Below are 9,399 nucleotides of genomic sequence, written 5' to 3' on the forward strand. Positions count from 1 at the left end.
TTGTACCGAAGAAGAAGTGTTGCATCATTTTATTCTCTTGAATGAATGGTCAGCTCATTATTACAGACACGACACCACGCGCACCTATCCTGAATCCATATTTGTAGACGTAATCTCTTTTCAGATTGTCAAGCTGTTTGCACTTCTTCATCATCAGACGTACAGTCCGTCCTGGGAACAGACCGAATTGCAGTGCCTGTGGTAGCAACATAAATAAACCCTGAGAAGAGGATGGCACGCCAATTCCCACTCCCAGCACAAGTAGCAACAGAGATGTAGGAGACCGTCCATCTGTGCCCTCCTATCGCGGCACCAGGCGGGCGGGCATCCAGTTTTTGATCTTGCAACAACACTACGACCTTGACAGAACACCTTTTGAGCTGCGATTAGGCACGTCGAGCAAGATACACTCAGGAATGCCAGCCAATGTATGATAAATCACTAGAGATTATGTATGCTTCTAAGGTCCTTGTCACCAGCAATCATCCAACAGCTAAGTGCTTCTTTTTTAAAGAATTTTGTGGCAGGAAATAGTTTCTGAAACATCTATGAGATAGTTTCTAAAACACCTATAAGGCTATAACCGTATGCACTGTACAAAGTTTCCTGAACTATATTTGCAGTGACTCAGGACAAACCTTGGAACAGTGCCACGTCAGCGCAAGTCGCATTCTGTTGCTTGTCGAAGGGCCCTGGCAAATGCTTTGAAACATGCCTCGATAATATGGTGCGAGTTGTTCCCCGCAAGCTTCGGAAGGAACAAAAAAATAGAGCCCAGGGTTAAGCCAATTTAGCTAACTTCATCTGGGGGACATCGTAGAGGAAAGCCATCACATTATTGACCCTGCTGTGGGAGAGGATTTCAATTGAAACGGAAGCAACATATACCTGACGGATGTGAAGCGTCATCCCAGATGTATTCACAAGAGACTGGAAGAAGTGCTCAACAAGCTGCCACAAAAACAAATAAATTATTATTCACCTAAGTTGGTACGAGGAATGTACATGTACCAAGATCTCATCACACAAGCTAAAAAACGACAAATATGTCTTGTTAAGATTTGTCAAAATTTATTCACTGGAGAGAGGAAGAGTTGAATGTAAAAAAATTGGAGGGATAAACTTGAACTGAATATGCCAGATGTGACAATGATATTATTTCTCAAGTCCGACATACAGAAACAGAACATCAAAGGCTTTTGTAATCAACGTCGCAGAAAACTGAAAACAGCTGCGAAACTTCACAAATTACCTGTGTATCATATGTGCCAACCTGCGCTGTAGGAATACTTAAGCCGCAACTCAAATGAGGTCGACCAGATAGATCCTGAATACAAGGGGGAAAGAAATGACCGACAAGCATATATGCTCAACAAGGCGCAACTCAATTGATTAGTAGAGATTTACATATTCACTGTGACAACAATTGACAGCATCACCACTATGGAACAAAAAATAGGTAAGCCAAGATATGAAGTAAAATCATTGCAGCTCTTTCATTATCATTCAACTCTTCATTTTTGTGTGAGATAGATGAGTCTGAAAAAACTGTATATTCATAATATGTAAACACAAGAGGGCTATGCATACCAGTATAACCTCAACTGCTGCCTCATCAAGTGGTGCTGTAGAATGCCCAAACCGGTTGATTCCTTTTCGATCTCCAAGTGCTTGAAGTAACGCCTGAAAGTACAATAAAATAACAGTCATCCCAGCAAACTTTCGTATATACAGGTTGCAGAAGACTAAATTCAGGACAGTCCATTGTGAGGTAAACATGGCGTGCAAATTAGCAATGAGGTCAAAATGGATATCCTAACTTCTGGTAAGCAATAATTCATATAACTATTGTAGAAGTACAAGAGTCAAGTTAATATTAATAATAGGATAGGAAAGCAACAATCACCGTTCCAATTGCCAAAGCAATATCTTCATTCGAGTGATGATCATCAATGTGAGTGTCACCCGTCGCCTTCACATATACGTCAAACAATCCATGAGAAGCCAGTTGCTGTAAGTTGTAAACTGAAGTTAATGCCTAACTTTGACCAGAAAAAAAAGCACACTGACGCAGCAAGAGGTAGAAGAAATTTCTACTGTCAAGCACAATATATACATATAACATAACACTGGACCACTCAAAATACAGCAACCTGTGCAAAAGAGGTACTTCTCAAAGAAAAAAGAAATGCTGCTTGAATTGGTTTGGCTACTTTGGCACTTGATTTTAGTTTCTTTCATATATTGATTTGACATGTAATGGCTTGTCATAGTGGCCACTGTTGTCAGTTTTACACCGATGTGGAATAACCAAGGTGTGACGCCCGGATAATTACCTACAGTAATCCTGCGTTAATGATGCCACGTCACCATAGTTACTGTTGTTAATCTCAAGTTAGTTCAAAACCAATTCAAATTCAAATTTGAAATTAAGGCAAACAACAAAAGTTTTCCAAAAATAAAACTAAAATGTTCTAAATGTGTCGGATAAATCATAGGTAATTGTGGGAGAAAACCAATCTGTGATAAAGAGTATAAAGGCTCTAAAGTAATTAAACAGTAGTTAGAACAATTAAATAAAGGGAAATAAATGCCTATTGAATTTCATAAAATATTAAATTATTTTGGGTTAAGGATGAATGTGGCGGTAGTATATTTACAAATACTAAGTTAGGTGCTAGTGATAAATTTTACAAAACTAAAATAAAAGAAAACTAGAAATGAAACACAAAAGAATAACAAAAAAAAAAGATAGAAAGAACTCCCCTCGGCCCAACTGGGCCATGGCCCAGCCAGGCCCGCCCTACTCCCTCCCCCGGCCCAACCGCGCCTACAACCCACCACACTCCCCTGGTGACCTAGGTCGGTCCACCCACTCCCCCCCACTCCCACGTCGCTTGCCCTACTCCCCCTCTGCATCCCCTCGATCTGAATCGGGGCAGGCGCCTCATCGCCGCTCGCTAGGCCACCCCGCCGCGCTGACCCCGTCGCCACCTCGCCGACGCCGCCCGGCGCTACCTCGCCGTTGCCCGCCTCCTCAACCCTCCCTCCTACACGGATCCGGTCGGGGGAATCGACGCCCCCGACGCCCTGCGCCCGCGCCGATGCTGAACCCAATCGTTATCATCCCCGCCCGTCGAAGCCGTTCGCCGCCTCGACCACACCTTCCTCGCCGGCCTGCCTCCCGGACGTCCCCCGTCGTCTCCATCTCCTCCCCGAGCCCCGCTGCCTTGAACCCCATGACCCGCAGTGAGCCCCGTTCGCCTTCCCCTCTTCCTGCTCCGCACTGGCCTCCCCTGCTAGACGCGCCATCGCGCGCACACGCGCCTCGCCCGGACGCCGCCCGCCCTGACCCTGCTTCGCTGCGTCGCTTGCCCAGCGTCGTCACCGCGCTCGTCGTCCGTCCCGCGCGCGCTCGCCCCGTTGCTACCTCCTGCCTCGCTTGACGCCGCCTCCTCTGCCGCTGACGCCCGTCGCCAGCTACAGCTCGGGGCACGCCCCTGGCCACCCTTCTGCGCCCTAATAACCCACAAGTATAGGGGATCGCAACAACTTTTGAGGGTAGAGTATTCAAGCCAAATTTATTGATTCGACACAAGGGAAGCCAAAGAATATTCTCAAGTATTAGCAGCTGAGTTGTCAATTCAACCAGACCTAGAAACTCAGTATCTGCAGCAAAGTGTTTAGTAGCATAGTAATATGATAGTGGTGGTAGCAGCAACAAAAGTAAAGACAGCAAAAGTAATGTTTTTGGTATTTTGTAGTGATTGTAACAGTAACAGCGGGAAAGTAAATAAGCGTAAACCAGTATATGGAAAACTCGTAGGCATCGGATCAGTGATGGATAATTATGACGGATGCGGTTCATCATGTAACAGTCATAACATAGGGTGACACAGAACTAGCTCCAATTCATCAATGTAATGTAAGCATGTATTCCGTATATAGTCATACGTGCTTATGGAAAAGAACTTGCATGGCATCTTTTGTCCTACCCTCCCGTGGCAGCGGGGTCCTATTGGAATCTAAGGGATATTAATGCCTCCTTTTAATAGGGAACCGGAACAAAGCATTAGCACATAGTGAATACATGAACTCCTCAAACTATGGTCATCACCGGGAGTGGTCCCGATTATTGTCACTTCGGGGTTGCCGGATCATAACACATAGTCACTACTAGGGAAAAGCCTACCAGCAGCGAGGGTTTTGGGCCTCTCAGTAGCGCGGGCATTGGCGCTACTAATAAGGCGCTACAACTAACGTATAGCAGTAGCGCCGATTGTCCCACGCTACTGCTATACATGAATAGCTGTAGCGCTCTTTGGGAAAGGGTGCTACTGATATTATCTGCAGCGCTGTTTGCTGGGACGCGCTACTGACAATGCGGCGCTACTGCTAAATTTCCCCCCTCGCTACTACTAGTTTATTTATTAGTTTTTTTCCTGCATATTTGTTTTGTATTTGAATAGGCTTTATACAATAATCTTTAGCATACCATACACATACAAATGTAATCGTAGCATATACATACAATTAGTCTCATCAAATCATGTCATCATGATAATCATCATCCAACACAAAGTGGTCTCTCGTCATCATCTCGAAAATAGCGATACAAGTCTCGAATGATATGCAAATACATCGTCATCCATCTAAACAATGATATACGCGAGAAGAGCTATCACTTTGAGAACATGAGTTCGTATCCCTCTTTCGCATTAGCGTGAACCTCTAAACTAACTGCTGCCTGTCGCTCGGAAACCGGAAGGGCCTGACACTCCGGCCACTTGTCGTATATATACTCCTGGCATAGCACTTCTTCACCATCTATGATCTATGCACCTGCATCATCACATGAGTCGATGATATGCAACATATATAGTTGAGCAACAGAAAGAGACAGACTTGGCAAAAATAAAAACAACATATCATAAGCATAAATAACAAAGTTCATCGTACCCCAAAATGCCCTAACTAGAGTGATTTTCGCTAGTCGAGGAGGAGGATGGTTTAATTATATCACAAATAAAGTTTCACCGTGCATAACTCAAAGTTTTGTCATACAGAAAGTATGGACTAAACGGACACATTGTCATATATCGACAATCACTCCAACATGTCGTTCCATCCATCCAAGTCAGGGAGATAGTCCCCGAGCCTAGTGAAAGGCTTCAGGTCGAGACGCTGAGAGGCTATCCATGTTCGGACGTCTTCCCGTGACATTTGTCCTTCTCCGTAGAACATCCCTATTTTTCCGACGACCTCCTTCATGATGATTTGGGCAAGTTCGCGCTGGATGTTATAGAACTCAGCTCGAAGTCGATGATCCTCGATATCTCCTATGTCCTTTGCCCATTGCAGAATATGGGCATCGCCGGATCTAGGTGACATGCGAAGGTTCTGGTGATCCTGTCTGTACTCCAGCATGTGGTGTAGGACATAGAATCCATCATTAAGAGAATCGTTCGGTTGTTGGATGCAGCAGAAGTCGGTCTTATGGACGAAGGCGACCCTGCCGCCCCTTCTCTTCTTGTCCCTGACCTCTCCACCCCTTGCTTGGTAGTAAAACATAGCACTGTCGAGAACATCCTTGATGTGGGTGTAATCCTTTTTGTGAATGTTCTTCGACGAGTCCAAGTAAAGAGCGTGGGAGAATCGGGGGTAGAGGATGATGAGGACGGCGCGCCGGCCGCTGCGCAAAATAAGTCCTCAAATTAATTAGCCTCCACCGTGCAAATGAATGATTGAAATCGAAGGAAGGATAGCAGCGCGGATGACTTACACGGGATGATAAGGCACGAGAATCGCCTCCTTGTCCTTATTGGCGAGCATGAATTGACGATGTAATCCTTCGCATATTCACGGTGATTTGCACAGACTCCCAAGAAGCCCTCGTGCATGTAGTACGGGTCAGCGACACAGATATGAGATATCTGCTCAACCCCGATGATGTAGTTCATGTGCAAGGCATAAAGGCGGACAAACGTAAAATCCAGCTTCTTCACGTGAAACATGTCGAATATGTAATCGAATCGGAGGAAGAACTTATCCGCGGGGAAGCTGTCGACGTACGACATTTGCCGCGAAACGTTAACCACGTAGGGTGGGTATCCTGGATCTTTCGAGGTGATGAGGTCTTTCTCTACCTGCAGCACATCGTCATGAAGTCTCTTTAGATCGCCGAATCTGGCCCGTAGCGCTGTTGCAGGTAGGATTGGTTGACCGGGGATATGCCATTTATCCGCATCGGGGATATCTATATGGTCCTGAAGCCAAGGCTGCTGAGGCGGCTGGATCATAGAAACAACTTTTTTGCCTTTCCTCGCTCTCTTCCTAAACTTCTTTACTACCGGAAGGTCGTCCATAATATGTTGAGACGGCAATTTAGGCACCGACTCATGACGCTCAAACCCTGAGGAGGCGCCAGTATAGACATACTGTTCAGCAGCGCCATCGACGTCCTCATCCTCATCCATGGCGACGTCATCAGCGACTAATGGAGCCTCCTCCTTACCCCGTCCGCTATCACCCAACCCGACACCCGACGATAATTGGGTTGGTGGGGTGTTGATGTTCATACCTTGCTGAGGCTGCGTGCTCGTGGGTGTGCTCCCGGCCGCCTCCAGACGAAGCAGACTCTTTGGCCACAACAAGACCCACCCATCATTGTAACAATCACCAAGCCGCCGCGGTGTCTCGTCGTCATCCCCCAGTAGTACTGGAGGAGGCAAATTCTCGTGGCCCGGTTTGACACTAGCCACGGAAACCTTGAAGACGTTCAGGGGGATCGGCCGGCTGTGGAACAATGGTTCCTTCGGCTCCATTATCGTCGCCTTCCCCACGTCCACCTTCTGGTCGCCGATGGTGTACAATATGGTGCACGGGGTTTCGTCGGCCTGCAAAGAAAAGTCTGCGACGTGAGACATCCGAAAGGCAACGAAAACGGGAGATTATACATTTATATTGAAGGGGGCCGGTGTGATAGATACCGTGAAGGCGTCGAGCTCAGCCAAAGACGAAGCACCGCCTAGCACGTCCGGTGCGGGAGCCGGTGCGGGAGCAGGTGCAGCTGCAGGTACTGGTGCAACGCTAGTCGAGCTGCTCCCCGCCAAGAAGTCAGCAAGGGGAAAGTCTGCTGCATCTTTTTTTGGATTTTGCATGGTCCAATTGAAAACGGCCGGAACCAAGGTAGTAGAAATATCTAAAGCCACCTGTTTTGCGGCAGCTACCGCTGTTGCGACTGTCTCAGTTGATTTCTTCTCAACCGCAATCTCAACCCTCTTGTCGATGTTTTCTTCAGTTAACCTCCGTCTTTCCTTTCTCTCCTCCGTGGTCTCACGGTAGTACTTCTTCCACGTGGCGCCGTCTCCGACACCGTGCACGCGTCCATACGACGGTCGAGTATCCACCAGTTGTTGTTTCAATATGTTCAACGCCCGGTTGAATGGAGTGTCCCACTTGGGCCTCGCCAATGCCTCAGACGACGAGTCGCTTTCAGCCGCAATCCTGTGCTGCTCTCTCTGCAAAAGGCACAACAATCGTTTACAAATATGACTAACGTGTGCAGTCGAATTGATCAGAAACTAAAATTACCAGCAGTCTCATGAACTCCGTAATGACCGGTGTTGTCTCGTAAACCTTTTTCACTGGGTCCCAACGGTGCCGGGCCCTGAGGACGTCACGCTCCTGCGGGACGGTGAACTCCGCCAAGGGGTCTGGGATGCCCAGACTCGTGGCTTCCGCGTCCTCCTTGGCCCATTTGGACCTCTTTCCGCCATAACCACGGCTTCCGAGGTGGTGGCTCCCAATGTTCCTCTCTTGAAGCCCCTTCATGTACTTAGACTTTTTTTTGGCATCTTCGGCCTCGCAAGCCTCCTTGAATATTTGAAACTGCTCTTCCGTGATTGTCGGATTATCCTTTACAATCTCGGAGTAGGGTTCCTTCTTGTCGATGATCCTTGCTTTCACTCGATTTTTCCAGGCGGCCAACGCGTCGCTAAACTTGGTCATGGCATGTTTGTTTATCTTCTTCATTGCCGGGTCCTCATCTGGATCTTTATAATCCTTCTCATTCCGGCCCGGGAACAAGAATATCTGGTGAAACTTCTTTAGGAGGGAGCTCCTCATATTTTCTATCTTCTGTAGTTTCTCATCGTTGATGGTGGCGGTTGTCCGTACGATGCAGCCTATTTGTTTGCCGTAGCATCTACGCGCTTCCTCGGGCGCCGTTGGCTCAAAATTGCCGTCGTCCACCTTCGTGACCACCACTCTAGTAGTCTTGAGTTTGTTAGGAACCCGTTGCCTCTTTGCTTTCGGTTCTACACCGGCTCCGCTCCCCGAGGCAGCGCCGGTCTCGATGCCTGTCTGAGTCTGAGCGCCGGTCTTAGTCTCAGCACCGGTCTGCGTGTCGGTCTCAGTCCCAGATGCCACCGGTGGGCCCAAAATAACATCGGTTGATCATCGGTAAGGCTAAAAAATTCGTCTGCCGCCCGGTAGGCGTCGTCGCAATCACCAGAACCCTGTCCTTCATCGTTGCTGGCCATGTTTCCTATGATTAAATCTAGTCAATTAATTCTAGACCTAATAAAATGAATAATGACATAAAAAGGCCTATTGTTTTGCAGGAACGTTGACTCCTTCCTGGTGCGGCAAATCACACGGGCACTCGATATGTCCTAGTTTGTAGCACAAGTCATGCCGAAATTCACGGAAAATTTCAGCATGACCTTTGCTAAAAAGTGGACAAATCGAGAACCTAAAATTTGCCGGAACGGAAATGAATCAACATTCCCGCAAAATATATATAGGCCACTCAGCTTCTTTGAAACAACAAAGCCACTTGGGCACAAACAACATGACCACTTCAATGAAAAGATATAATCAACAATAAAAGTCTAGGAAGGGATCATCTTTAAAATAAAACTTGCCTAAATAACCTGGATAATTAACCTAATCAAACTAGTTAACCTGACTAGTTCTCTGTCAAAGCCCTAACTAAATTTTTGCACTAACCTAGGTAATTCACCTAATTAAACTAGTTAACCTAACTACTTCTCTGTCAAAGCCCTAACTAAATTTTTGCCCTAACCTAGATAATTAACATAATTAAACTAGCTAACGTATGCATGAGAGAGAGAGAGAGGAGGGGTGGGGGCTTACAAAGGATGGCTCCGGTGGTGGCGAGGGAGGCAGTGGTGGCGAGGGAGGCAGGGGCGTCTCCGGTGACGGTGAGGGAGGCAGTTCTGGCGAGGGAGGATCTGGTGGCGTCGACGGCGGCTCCAGTGGCGTTGATGAGGCCGCACGGCTCCGTGGCGTTGGGGGCGGCTCCGTGGCGTTGGGGGCGGCTCCGATGGCGTCGACGGCGCATGGCTCTCGTGGCTCCGGGGGCGTCGATGTCGG

General features: G+C 47.4%; 1 pseudogene; it reads right to left on the minus strand.

Annotated features, from left to right (window-relative positions):
- Window positions 1-352: 352 nt before the first annotated feature.
- Window positions 353-9,399, minus strand: part of LOC119358934 — a 44,922-nt pseudogene continuing 35,875 nt past the window's right edge.

The sequence above is a fragment of the Triticum dicoccoides genome, chromosome 2A (assembly GCF_002162155.2).
Source record: "Triticum dicoccoides isolate Atlit2015 ecotype Zavitan chromosome 2A, WEW_v2.0, whole genome shotgun sequence".
NCBI classification, from domain to species: domain Eukaryota; kingdom Viridiplantae; phylum Streptophyta; class Magnoliopsida; order Poales; family Poaceae; genus Triticum; species Triticum dicoccoides.